Source organism: Panthera uncia, chromosome F1 (genome assembly GCF_023721935.1).
Source record: "Panthera uncia isolate 11264 chromosome F1, Puncia_PCG_1.0, whole genome shotgun sequence".
Taxonomy (NCBI): domain Eukaryota; kingdom Metazoa; phylum Chordata; class Mammalia; order Carnivora; family Felidae; genus Panthera; species Panthera uncia.
The window spans coordinates 26,465,950-26,482,643 of NC_064813.1; the positions used below are offsets into that span (position 1 = coordinate 26,465,950).

Sequence of the window (16,694 nt, forward strand, 5' to 3'; positions counted from 1 at the left end):
AGTGCTTTTCCCTGAAATCATCTGCCTTTATTGGTATTCAGGGAATGCACTAGAAAGATATTATCACTTTAGGCAAGCAATTACATCTAATTCTCTCTTGGCTAACTCTGGTAGCCCACTTTAGTGATGTTCAGAATCACAGAAAATCAAGTCATTGCTATTCTACCCTGAGCTTCTATTATACACCCACCATGTTAGAAGCATAATTCATGCTGGAAATATTTATGGCAATGGTATCTACTGAATCTAAAACAAATAAAAACAAGCTTCTTAAGGTTTTGTACCCATCATTATCATAAAAGGGATAAAACAAAATAACATGTTAGGAAAAGTGCTGAGAGAGAAACCAGGAAAATTACATATGAAAATCATCCTGAACCACGTTTCAGGAAAGACATTTGGTTTTATTGTATTTTTTTTTTCAGGGAAGGTATTTTAAAAAATGAAAAAAGTGGGACTGTGTTAACAGAAAGCGAATGGTGTTCTTTTCAACCAAAATCTTTCTACTCTGATAACAGTTTACTGGTTTTTAATCTGAAATTAAATAAAAAAACAAAATAGACTGGACACTGTTTTCAAAACCCAAACCTACACAGGCAAGCTGAATGAGTTTGGCATCTAGCAAATCCAGTTTTAGTCCCATAACCTAAAACATCAAAACACTAAAATGTAAGATTAATATGGTTCTCTAAAAATTAATAGATATAATACTTCCTTGATCTTTAGTGTGTATGTATGTTTCTTTTTAATTTTAGAGACACAGTGAGTGTGTGAGCAAGGGAGAGGGAAAGAGAGGGGGGGAGAGGGAGGGAGGGAGGGAGGGAGGGAGAGAGAGAGAGAGAAAGAGAGAGAGAGAGAATATCTTAAGCAGGTTCCACGCTCAGCTCAGAGCCCAACATGGGGCTCAATCACACAACCCTGGAATCATAACCTGATCTAAAATCAAGAGTTGGATGCTCAACTGACTGAGCCACCCAGGCTCCCCTGTTTTAGTTAAAATGTGAGGTCACATGTATTATACCTTCTTAGGTGATTATCATATTTATCCTCACAACAGGCAAGAAAGACATTATTATTCCTGTTTTATAGTTAAGAAAGCTTAAATTTTGAGAGATAGTAAGTGGAAAGATAACTGGATTTGAAGTGAGAAAATCTGGGTCTGAATCCAGACTCTGCCTCTTTCCAACTCTGCGATTATAGAGAATCCACAATCTTAAAATGATTGAGACAAAAATGGAAATCATTAGGGGTGCCCGGGTAGCTCAGTCAGTTAAGCGTCCGGCTTGGGCCCAGGTCATGATCTCACAGCTCATGAGTTCAAGCCCCATGTTGGGCTCTGTGCTGACAGCTCAGAGCCTGGAGCCTGCTTTGGAATCTGTGTCCTCATCTCTCTGTGCCCTCCCCTGCTCATGTTCTGTCTCTCAAAAATAAATAAACATTAAAAAAATTAAAGAAAAAAAAAAAGGAAATCATTAGGTCTACGGATAAATGAGGAAACTAGACATAGGAATCTTTATCCAAGGAACTTTTTTGTACTAGTCAGCTTTCTCTATGTCCACTTCAATTCTAAAATGAAAAGGCAGTTCTATAAAACCATGAAGTAATATTAAAAACATTTCTATGGTCTGTGAAAAACAGAATTTAAATACTATACATATATTACTTCATTCTGTATATAAAATTATGTTTGTAGAAAAAGACAGAGGTGTCTATCCCTGATAAAGGAAGATTATTAAGGGGAGTCACTTTCAAGCATTTCTGAATTATCTGAATTCTATTTTTATAGTGATATATACACATCCATGTTTTACTTGTATAATTAAGACAAAAAAGAAAAAAGTGGGCTAAGGAAAATAGTTGCTATTAGGGTAGTGATATTTTAGAGAAAACTTAAACAAGTCTTTAATATTGCTACATTGTTTTTGTAATAAAAAACAGTACAGAGGAATTCATTTTTTCATGCAACAAATGTTTAAATGTCTACTATAAGCTGCATTGTTTACTATATAGTTATAAGATTAACTCAAAAGACAAATTTATTCCTATATTCAACAAACATATGGTGAATGTCTACTGGGTTCCAGGTATATTTTAGAGAATGGGGATGTATATAGTGAAGAACTATTAAGGGCTTAAGTGTAAAAGAAAAAAGTTATAAAATAAAAACACAGCATGTAAGTACAAATGTAGAACTGTGCATAGTGGAGGAAATCAATCAATAAACCAGGCTTTCAGGAGGGGTAACAGCCAGGAAAAACTTCCTGAAGGAGGTACTACTTGAGTGGAGTCTTGAAAGTTAACAATCTTGAGTTAAATAGGTTTATGAGGCAGAGAGAGAGAGAGCCATGTCAAACAGTGTAGAAACCAGCCATCCATCCATCCATCCATCCACCCATCCATCCAGTGAGTGAGCACCTACTACATGCACATGGTAGTAAATCTTATTCATTAATGAACAAATTTCCTGCCCCCATGAAGCTTACTACTTAATGGGCATAGACAATTATCAGATATACAAATAAATAAGGTAATTTCACACAGTGAAAAGTGACATAAAGAAAAAAGAAAATGGTAATAGGACAGACAGGTAGAATTCCTTTAAGACAGTGTTCAGACAGGGAAGATCAACCAACTGAGCCACCCAGGCACTCCCAAATCATAGCAAATTTAAGAAGACCAAAATCATGCCAATTTTCTTCTCTGACCTCAATGGTATGAAACTAGAAATCAACAAGAGGTAAGTAACAATATCTACAAATATGTGGAACTAAGTAACACACTTCTAAACAACTACTGGGTCAAAAAAGAAATCAAAAGGGAAATAAAAAATTATCTCAACTGAAAATGAAAATACAACATATCAAATATTGTGGGTTAAAGCAAAAAGCAGTTTGGGGAGGAACATTTGTAACAAATGCATATATTAAGAAATTAGAAAGATCTCAAATAAATCATCTAAATTTATACCTCAGGGAACTAGGAAAAAAAAGGGGAAATTATGCCCAAAGTTAGTTCAAAGGAAGGGAATAATAAGAAATCAGAGCAGAAATGAATGAAATAAAGACCGGAAAAACAATACAAAGGATCAATAAAACTAAAAGCCGGCTTTCAAAAAATAAACAAAATTGACAAACCTTTAGTTATACTAAGAAAAAAAGAGGACTCAGATAAACTAGAAATGAAAGAGGAGACCTTACACCAGATACTATAAAAATACAGACTCATAAGAGACTACTATGAACAATTTTATGCCAACAAATTACATAATGCAGAAACATGCCTAGAAACATACAACCTGCCAAGACTGAATCAGGAAGAAATAGAAAATCTGAACAGACTAATAAAAGGGAAAGGGGCTAAATGAGTAATCAAAAACTCCCAACACAGACAACTCCAGGACCAGAGAGCTTCACTGGAGAATTCTACCAAACATTCAAAGAATTAATACCAATGCTCCTCAAACTTCAAAAACATCTAGAAGAAGACACTTCCACACTCATTCTAAGAAGCCAGCATTATTTTGATACCAAAATCAGATAAGGACACCACAAGAAAACTACAGACCAATATCCTTGATGAATAGATGAAAAATTGTCAACAAAATATTAGCAAACTGAATTCACAAACACATTAAAAGGATTATATACCATGACCAAGTGAGATTTATTTCTGGCTTGTAAGGATGGTTCAACATATACAAATCATTAAGATAATATACATATCAATAAATGAAAGATAAAAATCACATCATCTCAACAGATGCAGAAAAAGCAAAATATAACATCCTTTCATGACAAAAACTCTTTAACAGACTGGGTATAGAAGATAACAGACTTCAATATAATAAGGGCCATATACAACATAACCCACAGCTAACATTACATTCAATGGAGAAAAACTGAAAGTGTTTCCCCTAAGATCAGGAACAAGGCAAGGATGTCCACTCTGACCACTCCTATTCAATACAGTACTCAAAGTCTTAGCTAGAGCAATTATAATGGCAAGACAAAGAAATAAAAGGCATCCAAAATTAGAAAGGAAGAAGTAAAACTGTCATTATTTGCTGATGATATGATCCTCTATACAGAAAATCCAGGAGAAGTGCCTGGGTGGCTCAGTCAGTTAAGCATCCAACTCTTGATATCAGCTCAGGTCATGATCACAGGGTCGTGGGATTGAGCCCCAGTTTGAATCCCCGTGGGATTCTCTTTTCCTCTACCTCTCTCCCCATTCGTGTGCTCTCTCTCTCTCTCTCAAAAATAAATAAATAAACTTAAAAAAAGAAAAAAAACTCCCAACAGTCAAAAAACAGTTGGAATTCATCAATGATTTCAATAAATCAGCAGGATACAAAATCAACATATACAAATCAATTGCATTTCTTTACACTAATGATGAAACATCTGAAAAAGAAATAAGGAAAATCAACCCACCCATAATGGCATTAAAACAATAAAATAAAATACTTATAAATTTAACCATGGAACTAATAACAGACAATAATATCGTACTATAATTATATGTGATCATGCTGTATCAGCAATCATATTACAATATATAAATGCATCAAAGTAACACACTGTACCCCTTACACTTATACATAGATCAACAGAACAGAATAGAGAGCTCAGAAATAGACTCACACAAATATGCCCAAATAATTTTTGAAAAAGGCACACAAGCAATTTGATGTAGGAAAAATAGCCCTTTGAATAAAAGGTGCTGGGGCAATTAGACATCCATAGGCAAAAATACGAACCTCAATCTGTCATACACCTTACGTAAAAATTTACTCAAAATGGATCACAAACTTGCAAATAAGACATAAAACTCTTAGGAAAAAAAACACAGAAAACCTACAGGATCTAGGGCTAGGCAAAGAGTTCCTGGACTTGAAACCGAAGGCATGATCTGTAAAGGAAAAACTGATAAGCTTAACTTCATAGAAATTAAAAACTTTTGATTTGTGTAAGACCATGTTAAGAGGATGAAAAGACAGGCTGCAGACTGGGAAAAAATATCTGCAGATACTACCCAGTGACTTGTATCCAAAATATACGAAGAATTCTTAAAATTCAACTATAATGAAACAAATAACCCAATTAAAAAATGGCGGAGAGGTCTGAACAAACACCTGACCAAAGAAGATACACATATAACAAATAAGTAAATGAGAAGACGTTCAACATCAGATGTCATTAGGAAATTACAGAGTAGATGGGCACCTGGGTGGCTTAGTCGGTTGAGCGTCCGACTTCAGCTCAGGTCATGATCTCACAGTATGTGAGCTCAAGACCCACATCAGACTCTGTGCTGACAGCTCAGAGCCTAGAGCCTGATTTGGAATCTGTGTCTCCCTCTCTCTCCATCCCTCCCCTCCCCTGCTCACATTCTCTCTCTCTCAAAAATAAACAGCTAAAAAAAAAAAAAAAAAAGGAAATTACAAAGTAGAACAGCAATGAGATACCACTATGCACCTAACTGACTGGCTAAAACCCCAAAAATTGACTACCAAATGTTGACATGGTGCAGGCAACAAGAACTCTCACGGACTGCTGATAGGAAGCAATATGGTACAGCCAGTTTGGGAGACAGTTTGGCAGTTTCTTACAAAAAACTAAACATAGCCTTATCATAATTGTACACCTAGGTTAAGTTGAAAAATTATGACCACACAAAAACCAGCACACATTTACAGCAGATTCATTCATAATTATGAAAAACTGGAAGCAACTAAGATGCCTTTTAGCAGGCGAATGAATGAACAAAAGTGGTACAACAGAACATTATTTAGCGATAAAAAGAAATGAACTATCAAGACACAAAAAGACATCAGAAGAACCTTAGATGCCTACTGCTAAGTGAAAGGAATCATCTGAAAAGGCTACACACTGTATGGCTCCAACAACAGGACATTTTGGAAAAGGCACATTTGTAGAGATAGTAAAAAGATGAGTGGTTGCTCAGGGGGAAGAAGGAGGAAAGAAAGAGATGAATGGGTGAAACAAAGGGGATGTTTAGGATAATGAAACTATTCCATGTGTAACTGTTACAGTAGATATGTATCATTATGCATTTTTCAAAACCCGCAAAACTCTACAACATAAAAAGTTAATCTTAATGTAATACACGATGTTAATGACCGAGGAAACTGTATAACAATGAGATGGGACGGGGTGGGGCGGGTATAGGGAACTCTATGTACTATCTGCTCAATTATTCCACAAATCTAAAACTCTACTAAAAACTCAGGCCCATTAATCATTAAAAATACTAGAAAGAAAATCCTTGTAAATGTTATCTAACAAAGTGCTAGTATCTGAAATATAAAGAACTCTAATAATTCAATAAAGAACCAAACAATCCAATTCAAAAATGGGCAAAAGACATGAAGAGACAGTTTACAGAAGAGGATATACATACCAAATAAGCCTATGAAAAGATGTGCAACAGAATTAAAACCACAATAAGATATTATTACACACCTATCAGAACGGCTAAAATTTTAAAAAGTGGCATCAACAAAGGCTGGCAGGGATGCAGAGAAACCAGACCACTCATACATTGCTGATGAGAATGTAAAATGGTACAACCATTCTGAAAATAGTTTGGTAGTTTTTCTTAAACATGCAGCTACCACACGCTTGGGGATTAATCACAGAGATATGACAATTTATGTTCATCAAAACCTGTATATGGATGTTTATAGCAGCTATGTCCATAACAGCCTGAACTTAGAAACAACATAAATGTCATTCAGTGGGTGAATGGTTAAACTATAGTATATTCACATCACGAAACACTACTTAGCAATAAAAAGGAACAAGTTTGATTTGTGCAACAACCTGGATGAATCTCCAGAGAATTATGCTAAGTGAAAAAAAGCAGATCTCAAAAGGACTATATGATCCCATTTATATTAACACTCTTGAAATGATAAAATTATTAAATGGATTGCTAGGGGGATGGGAGAAAGTGGGGGTAGGAGGGAAGACAAAAAGGTAATATGAGGGATCCTTGTGGTGATAGAAACTTTCTGCACTAGTCTGTATCAATGTCAATATCCTGATTGTGATATTGTACATACTTTTGTAATATCATTGGAGAACCTGTATGAAGGGTACATGGGCTACTATTTTTAAAATCATTTTTTAAATGTTTATTTATATTTGAGAGAGAGGCAGAGCACAAGCAGGGGAGCCCTGGGAAGACGGAGAGAGTGGGAGGGAGACAGAGAATCCAAAGCAGGCTCCAGGCTCTGAGCTGTCAGCAAGAGAGGCCAACAACGCGGGGCTTGAACTCACAAACCGTGAGATCATGACCTGAGCTAAAGTCAGATGCTTAACCGACTGAGCCACCCAGGCTCCCTGAGCTCTCTATTATTTCTAACAACTACATGTGAATCTATAATTATCTCAAAATAAAAAGTTTAATTAAAAAATATAACTTGGCTGTTTCTCTAAAACCCTTACTGAGTTAACCACTCCCTCTTGTGAACCACCTCAGTACATTACATAATACTGATAATTTACGTTCTATTTTGTTGTTCTCCCTTATGAAACTAGGAGCTCCAGAAGGAGTCTTAAAAGATATGTCGTGTTCATCTATACATGTCTAGCATCAAACACAGTCTAAAACACTCTAGGTGTTTTATAAATGTTTGTTGAATAAAATAGATGTGACAGAGGTAAACAAGAAGGCAATTCAACTACTAAGTTGTATTTATATTCAATTTACTATTTGTTATAATTCTTATTTATTGGCTTGTCAATAATAAAAGGATCTCTTCAGTGATTAAGATTGATTGCTGCCTTTCCAAACTCATTTAGTAGTACAACCAAATAACAATATTTCTGGAGTGGATAAAATTATGTGTTTCTGCCTTTTCTCCTACGAAGAGACACAGTTTCATTTATTAAGTAAATGGAATGTTATCAACCATAATCACTTTACAAAGAAATATAAGGATCCTGGGGCACCTGGGTGCCTCAGTCAGTTGAGCATACAACTCTTGATTTTAGCTCAGGTTATGACAAGCCCCGTGTTGGGCTCTGTGGAGCCTGCTTGAGATTCTTTCTCTGTCCCTACTCTCTCTGGCTTTCAAAAAAAAAAAAAAAAAAAGAGGCAATATAAGGATCCTATAAACTTTTAAAAAAAATATTTATTTTAGGGTGAGTACAAGTGGGGGAGGGGCAGAGGGAGGAGGAAAGAGGATGGGAAGCAGGTTTTGTGATGACAGGCTGACAGCAGTGAGCTCGATGTGGGGCTCGAACTCATGAACCAGGAGATCATGACCTGAGCTGAAGTCAGATGCCCAACCGACTGAGCCACCCAGGTTCCCCGTGGATCCTATAAACTTCTGACAAGGTCTCAAGTGCTTATTTTATGAAGCTGTAAGAAAGCTTCAGGTAGTACATTCATATGAGTAGGAATTTTTTTCTTAATTGAACTGGAAAAAATCAAGTCATAAACACAAGCTAAAGTTACAGTCAATTAAAAATGGAAATAAGATTGGATAAGGTTTTAGCAGCAATAATAGTAGGGTACAGTAATTAGAGTTGAATAAAGAATATAGATCACAAAAATGGAATCTAGAAATGTAAAAAATAATAACAATATATATTCTACATTATGGCTAATTAACAGATTTAAAAAGAAGTGAGAATATATATAATATGAGGCATGCCTAGAGAGAGAGGGAATGCCAAAATCTTTTCCACCATTTTCCATACAACTTGCCAACATTCTATACTAGTATAACATATCAGATCTAAAAATGCCATCTGAAACAATTCTTAGTCTCAGAGTGAAACAGTCCAAGACTGTAATGCCTTTTTATAGAAACCTTCATTTCTTTTCTTTCAAATACCTTTTCTTTCAAATTACCTTTTCTGTCTAATTAAATGTTAGGAGCAAAACCTATATTATTTCAAACTTTACCAGTACTTCTGAAACATCTATTCAAATACTTACTCTAGGAACCATCTAATCAATTGTAGTCATCAATACGCTTTGAGATTTAATTAAAAATAAAAAGTTTAAACAGTCTCTAATTACTTTAAGCAGAATAAAAGCTGATGGAAAAACATAAAATCTTTTTTCTCAGTAAAGAATCCCTGATACTTTCTGGAGTTTTTTGGGTTGTTGTTGAGACTTCCATTAGAGTAATAACACTTTTGGTCTGTCTCTGCCCTGCTTTCTCATTCCTCCCTAAGGAACTTTACACCTATTTCCTTAGAGCCTTTTTATGAAACGGGGACTGCTGTTATCAGGTAACATGCCCAAGGTACTGATCCAAAGCCCATGTTCTCATTTAATACGTTCTATTGCTTCCCTGCCATTCATTGCTTGGCTGTCCAAGATCTCCTAAACAGTACAGTAGGAGGAAGCAATATCCAAACTCAGTAGTTTCCATATTTCCTCAACACCATATCCATTTATAATCTCTATTCTTTAAATTCTACTAGTATTTACTTAAGTGTGGTCAGCAGAAACAACATGAGGCACATGTTAAAAAGGCAAATTTTGGAGTCATCATCCTAATCCTACTAAAAATAACTGAAGTTGGGCCTGAGAATAAAGCATTTTTAAGTAACAATCTATGGTGATTCATATACATACTAAAGTTTGAGAATCACAGCAATACATCATGCTGCCTTGTTGGAAATATAACTTTTTAGTGTGTAAAAAGGAGTATATTCAGAGACAGAGAATTCTGGTTTTGCTACTGCTGCCATGTGACCTGGGTCAGGCAATTTAACCTTCCTAGCTTTAAAAAAATATAATAAATGTTTTACTTCCTTTCAGGGTTGATATCAGATTCAAAATGAAATAATGAGCGCCAAGAAGCTATGTACTGGCAAATAGCTCTATTAGAATAATAAAATATAAGGGGCTAAAAGCAGGGTGCCTTGGTGGCTCAGCGGTTAAGCCTCCGACTCTTGATTTCGGCTCAGGTCATGATCTCTCAAGGTTCATGAGATCAAGCCCTTGGTCAGCCTTTGCGTTGACAGTATGGAACCTGCTTGGGATTCTAGCTCTGTCTGTCCCTCCCCTGCTCATGCTCTCTCTCTCAAAATAAACAAATAAACTTAAAAAAAAAAATAAGGAGCTAAAAGAGCTTCAGAAATATAGTTCAGGCCTTTTAATTTTTTAAAATTATTATTAATATCTTTTTGCCCAGTCTCAGTCCGCTCTCAGCACATTCCATCACCAGGTTCCTAGAACTCAGATTGCGCAGTGGTCACGTCATCATTGACCAGGTCTCACAGTTACAGCTGCAGAGGCCTCCCTAAAGCTCCCTCATCTCCAGCCTACCTGCTGCCCCTAATCTCCTGGTCCCGGTCCCCAGCCCCACTTTGCCAGACACATTTTCATAATCTTCTCAGGCTCTGGGTTAGTGGCGATGCCAGCAATGGGGCCTGATCATATAAGGAAGATATCGTGAACTCATTGGGGGCTATCTCGGGGACTCGGGGCGTCCCTGCCCTATGACACTTACTATACTCCCTTGGATGCCAACCACCCCGACCTCCGGCTCCCAGTCGCAGGGCCCCTCTCAGGCCCAGAGGCCTAGGCTTCCAGCAGGCCTTTTAATTTTTTTTAAATGAAAACAACTGTTTTTCCTGTTTATAAAAAGATTATACATTCACCATAAAAATTTCATAAAAAGGAAAATAAAGTGATAACATTGGACAATCACTATTTATAAATTTTGACATTTAATTTTTATTCCTGCTTTAGAAATTTTTAATATTCTTTCATTTTCTTGCATAAGAGTAATAGAAGAATGTTAAATAATAGTGATGATGACAGATATCTTTGTTAGTCCAGATTTTATTTATCAAAACAATTTTTTTTAAGTTTATTTTATTTTGAGAGAGAGAGACAGAGAGAGCAAGCAGGAGAGGCAAAGAGAGGGAGAGACAGAATCCCAAACAGGCTCCATGCTGTGAGCAGAGCCCAATGTAGGGCTCGAACTCACGAACTGTGAGATCATGACCTGGGCAGAAACCAACAGTTGGACGCTTAACCGACTGAGCTACCCAGGTGTCATGAGAATGTTTATAATATTTCACCTTTAGTCATGATAGCTGTGTCTGTGTATAAAAATATAGTACTTCTATATTTAAGATGGATCCTTACAAATTATATATATATATATATACACACACACACACACACACATATATATACATACACACACACACACACACACACACACACACATACATATATATATATTTCTTAATTAGTCAGGGTCTCCTTGGCATTTGCTGAGATGATCACATGGCTGTTCTCCTCCAGTCTGGTGACATGGTAAACTATCCCTAAAGTATCTCAGTCATGGTATATTATTGTTTTAATATTCCAGTGGGTTCTAGCTCCTAATGTTTTATTTGGAATCTTTGTAGGTATATTCATGAGTAAGACTGGGTTATATAGTTTTACTGAGGAATATCTTTCTCTGAATTATGCAGGTTTTTAAAAGAAAAAAGATGCTTTCTTTTTCTAAGTTTTGAAACACTTTAAATGGCACAAACTGTTCCTCAAAGTTTTGAAAGGTTTCACTTGTGAAAACATTTGGGTCTGACACTTCAACAAGAACCACAGGAATAAAGAAAGCTGTCCTTAATCTATAATTTATATTTTCTATGTTTTCCTGCATTTATTTTGCTAATTTATAATTTCCTAAAAATAAACTGTGCATTTTATCCAGATATCTACTCATAATTATTTTGAATTCCTCCATGTCTGTAGTTGCAACCCCTTTCCTAATATTTTACATGTGAAGTTTTTCACACTTTCATCACAGATCATGGAAAGGATACCAATAACCAACTACCATCAATTATGCTATATTTACACAATTTAATCCTCATAATAAATTTGAGGCAGGAATTATTATCTCAATTAAAAAAATTTTTTTTAATGTTTATTTATTTTTGAGACAGACAGAGACAGAGCATGAATGGGAGAGGGTCAGAGAGAGAGGGAGACACAGAATCTGAAGGAGGCTCCAGGCTCCGAGCTGTCAGCACAGAGCCCGACGCAGGGCTCGATCTCACAGACCGTGAGATCATGACCTGAGCTGAAGTTGGAAGCTCAATCAACTGAGCCACCCAGGCACCCCTATCTCAATTTTATAACCTCTAACTCTAAGAAGTTAAGTCACTTTCTCCGGGTGACATAATTAGCAAGTGACTAAGTTAACCTAGTCTTAGTCCACTTAGCTGTAAAGCCTACATTCTCTCCCTCAGCACAATATAGTGCCTTTCACTAAGATGGTGCTTTTGAAATTCCTACTGTCAGAAGACTTGATTAAATTGAGCAGAGATGGATGTAGCTCTCGAGGTGGAGACACTGCACTTTCTGCAACAGAAGGTTTAATGAAAGATTAAAAAACACTGATTTCAGGTATCAAGTTTTTTCAGTTCTTGAGGAAGGAAGTATACTTAGTCAGATAGATCTTCCTCTATTTACAATGGGGTTACATCCAATAAACCCATGAGAAGTTGAAAATATCAAGTCAAGAATGGGTTCAATATACCTAATCTACTGTGTTCAGAACACTTGCATTAGCCTACAGTTGGGCAAAACCATCTAACACAAAGCCTATTTTATAACACAGTGCTGGATATCTCATGTGACTGACTGAACACTCTACTGAAAGTGAGAAACAGAACAGTTCCATGTGTTGGTTGTTTACCCCTGTGACTGCGTGGCTGACTGAGAGCTGTGGCCGCTGCCACAGCCCAGCATCATGAAGAGTATCATACTGCACATTGCTAGCCTGGGAAAAGATTAAAATTCAAAACATGAAGTATGGTTTCTACTGAAGGAATATCATTCTCACATCATCAGGAAGTCAAAAAATCTTTAAATTGAACCATCTTAAGTCATGGACTTTATGTATTCATAACTGAGAAGGAAAGAAGATTATACAACAGATCCTAGACTTTCAGTTCATATTTCCTCAGTAATTCAGTATTTTCTACACCAGCTATGAAACTGAGTAGGCTTCAGTATTCCACTTTGTTTGGTAGATGTTCATTTCCTTTAAGGAGAGTAGAGACAAAATAGTTTCAAGCAACACAATTCTGCTTTAAAAGAAATTATGCCTACGGTTATTATTCAGAAGCAACTAAAAAGTATTTACAGGCAGTCTTGAGAATACTACATGAGGAAACACATCCATGTGACAGTTAAACACTAGGTAGATGCTTCATCTTCCCTCCTATTAAGTAGCAGCCCTATTTTTTTTTAATATGTGAAGAAAATACTGCTTTCAATATAAGAAAAATTCCTTTAAAAATTTCCATGAAAACTGTATCTTATACCTCAAAGTACCAATGAAACTAAGCATTAGCTCAGTAGTCTTTTCTTTAAAAAAAATTTTTTTTTTAATGTTTATTTATTTTTGAAAGAGAGACAGAAAGTGAGCAGGGGAGGGGCAGAGAGAGAGGGAGACACAGAGTCCGAAGCAGGCTCCAGGCTCTGAGATGTTAGCACAGAGCCCGACGCAGGGCTTCAACTCACAAGCTGAGACATCATGACCTGAGTTGAAGTTGGATGCTTAACCGACTGAGCCACCCAGGCGCCCCAGTAGTCTTTCTTTTCCTATTTTGTTCACAACATTCTAAGAAGCATGCTGGCAACATTCCTTATTTAACAATATATATCAAGAAAATAGCCAGCTTTGGGCGCCTGGGTGGCTCAGTCGGTTGAGCATCCGACTTCAGCTCAGGTCACGATCTTGCTGTTTATGGGTTCAAGCCCCGCATCAGGCTGTGTGCTGACAGCGCAGAGCCTGGAGCCTGCTTCAGATTCTGTGTCTCCTTCTTCCTCTGCTCCTCCCCTGCTCGTGCTCTGTCTCTCTCTCAAAAATAAATAAACATTCAAAAAAATTAAAAGAGAAAATAGCCAGCTTTAACAAATACCTAATTATTACCACAGGTATTTCTTTGCCTTTTTTTTTTTTTTTTTTATTATTATTTGAGAGAGCACAGCATGAGCAAGAGAGAGGGGCAGGGAAGATGAGGGGAGGAAAGAGAGCAAGAGAGAGAAAGAGGGAGAGAGAGGGAGAGAAAAAGGGAGAGAGAGAGAGAGAAAGAGAGAGAGGAGAGGGACAGAGACGGGGAGGGAGAGAGGGGCAGAGAGAGGGAGAGAGAATCTTAAGCAGCCTCCATGCTCAGCGCAGAGAGCAACACAGGGCTTGATCCCATGATCCTGGGATCATGACCTGAGCCAAAATCATGACCTGAGCCAAAATCAAGAGTCAGACACTCATCTGACTGAGCCACCCAGGCACCCTTCAGGTATTTCTTAAGTGAATTTTAAAACCCTAACAAAGACTACAACTCTAATTATTCATATTAAAACATTTTCTTATCACTTGAAACAACACTAGTATGTTAGTATTTGCTTCCTTCCAATTCAAGAATGACTTTCAATTATCTGGCAGAGAAATTACTTACATATTTGGGCTGACTCCACTTTGCTCTTACTAATAAATGTCTTTGACTCCTGTTCCTGGCAACGTCTTTGGCTTTCCATGAATGTGGTGGCCATTAGGATGAAAGGATCAGAAAATGGGCCTATCCTCTTAAAAGTACTCCTTGAATTATTCTCTCCCAGTGTAGCTTTGTGCTTTCTCAAACAAATTTATTTGAAACGTGTAGGAATACCACACTGTTCTATCTGATCTTTCTTTGCTTACCACAAGTTTAACATTTGAGAAGAGCTCAGAGCATTCTATAAACTTAGAAGGCAGTATGACAGAGTAAAAATAATCACTGGGTATGAATTCTAGCTTTGTCACTGAACAGCTACTTGATTTTTGGGGCTACACTGTTTTATTAAGATTCATAACCTGGGTTCTTCCACTTTACAGATGTATGACTTTGGCAAGTAACTTAGTCTCTCTGTTTTCAATTTCTTCACCTGTAAAATGACAAGTGCTTACCTCTGACAAAGATGCACTCCCTAACCTAAACCTAGTTAGGCTCCTCCAAGCTCTCTAGGCCTCAAACTTGGTGTCTGTTCTTGTCAAGCCTATGTCACCTAGTTGTAGCAAGAATCTCACTAAGCCATTTTAGAGAGAACCCCTTATCCTCAATATCTGATCATTCTAGATATCAAAATTCTTTATCCTCTACCCTTCATCTAATCACTCTGGTCTTCCTTTAGCAAGAATCCTCCTATCAAGTCAGTTTAACCAGAATCACCCTCAACCCTGATGTTTCCTTGTAGTAATTTTCCAACCACTGACCCTTCTTCTTGGCTATAAATCCCCATTTGTCTGTTCTATATTCAGAATTGAGCCTACCTCTCTACTGAGATCTCTTTTCCTCTACTTCAAAACTTCCTGAATAAAATGTGCTTTCGCCACTTTAATTACATCCAGCTCTGATTCTAATACCTCACAGGGCTGCTGTGAGGATTAAATGAGTTAATACATGTTAAGTGCTTAAAAGAGTGTTTGGCCCATAGAAATATTCAATAAATATTACCTTTTAATAATATCACTATTCTTCATCTACTGTTTGTAGGTGCTTTGCATTACTTTTGACAAGCTACTATATAATATTCTACATACCATATTATATTCCTATTGATGGACATTTATTAGATTATTTCAGTTCTTTATAATGCTGTAAACATAAGTTAACTTCTAGCCACTTCTCTAATTATTTCCTTAGAAAAAGTTATGGAAAGGGACTTACTAGTTCAAAAAGTATGAATGATTTTAAGACTCCTGGTAGGATTACCAAATTGCTTACCAATTTATACTCTATCAACAGAATGAGTGTTCATCTCTCCACATCCTTGATAGCAATAAGCATCATCACTTCTTTGATTAAATATTTCAATTTTCATTTCTTTTGCAATCAGTAAAGGAGAACATTTTTCATATGTTTATTAGCCATGTTTAATTACCCTACAAAATTATCTGTTTATATCCTTTTCCAATTTAATTTTCCAATTAAAAAATTAGTTAAAATTGATTTGTTTTGTGTCAGATTAGGTTATAGTTTAAAAGTATTCATTCTCCCCAACACTCTTCTCTCATGATTCTTACCCCATTGACGTTGGGTTTAATAATTGCTTCAGGATGGGCAGACTTCCTTTGGGCCTAGACATGTGACTTGCTTAAGCCAGTAGGAGGTTAGCAGCTATGAAGAAAGCAGATGCTTAAAATGTGTATGCAGTAGAAACTGTTTCTGCTAGTACCATGCGAAGAGTTTCCTTGGGGTAACTACTGTCCCTTTAGTTGGTGCTCCATGGTGAAACACGTGTAACAGACAAAAACCAAACATGTAGGGAAAAGTCAAAAGCCCAGCAGGAACAGTTGCCTAAAACAGCTACCCAGCCACGTCCAGCCTAGTTCCACCAATTCCCAGCTGACCCACAGATGCATAAATGAGAATAAATTACTGCTGTTTTAAGCTACTGAGTTCTGGGGCAAATTATGATGTATCAATAGCTGATTAGTATACTTACTGTATTATACTATAAAACTCTGAAGCAAAGAGATTCATTCATCTATAATCTACTACTTAAGCCCTTATATTTGCCTATTCATTTTTTCCTATTCTTTTCTTTCTGCTGAAAATATCTAGACACAATAACTTTCATTGATGTGTATACTTTCCACCAATATTCTCATGTACAATTATATATAATTGAAATGA

The 16,694-nt window shown here is 36.5% G+C and overlaps 1 protein-coding gene and 2 non-coding genes across 5 annotated transcripts in view; all 3 read right to left on the bottom strand.

The window, feature by feature from the left end:
* The window catches only part of XPR1 (xenotropic and polytropic retrovirus receptor 1), a 210,217-nt gene that overhangs the window by 20,628 nt on the left and 172,895 nt on the right, over positions 1-16,694 (bottom strand). The gene's annotated exons all lie outside the window — the stretch shown is intronic.
* Positions 10,181-10,261, bottom strand: LOC125926045 (small Cajal body-specific RNA 18). The gene has a single exon (XR_007458976.1). It is a non-coding gene; the product is annotated as a small Cajal body-specific RNA 18 (non-coding RNA).
* On the bottom strand, positions 10,338-10,479 carry LOC125926055 (small Cajal body-specific RNA 17). The gene has a single exon (XR_007458986.1). It is a non-coding gene; the product is annotated as a small Cajal body-specific RNA 17 (non-coding RNA).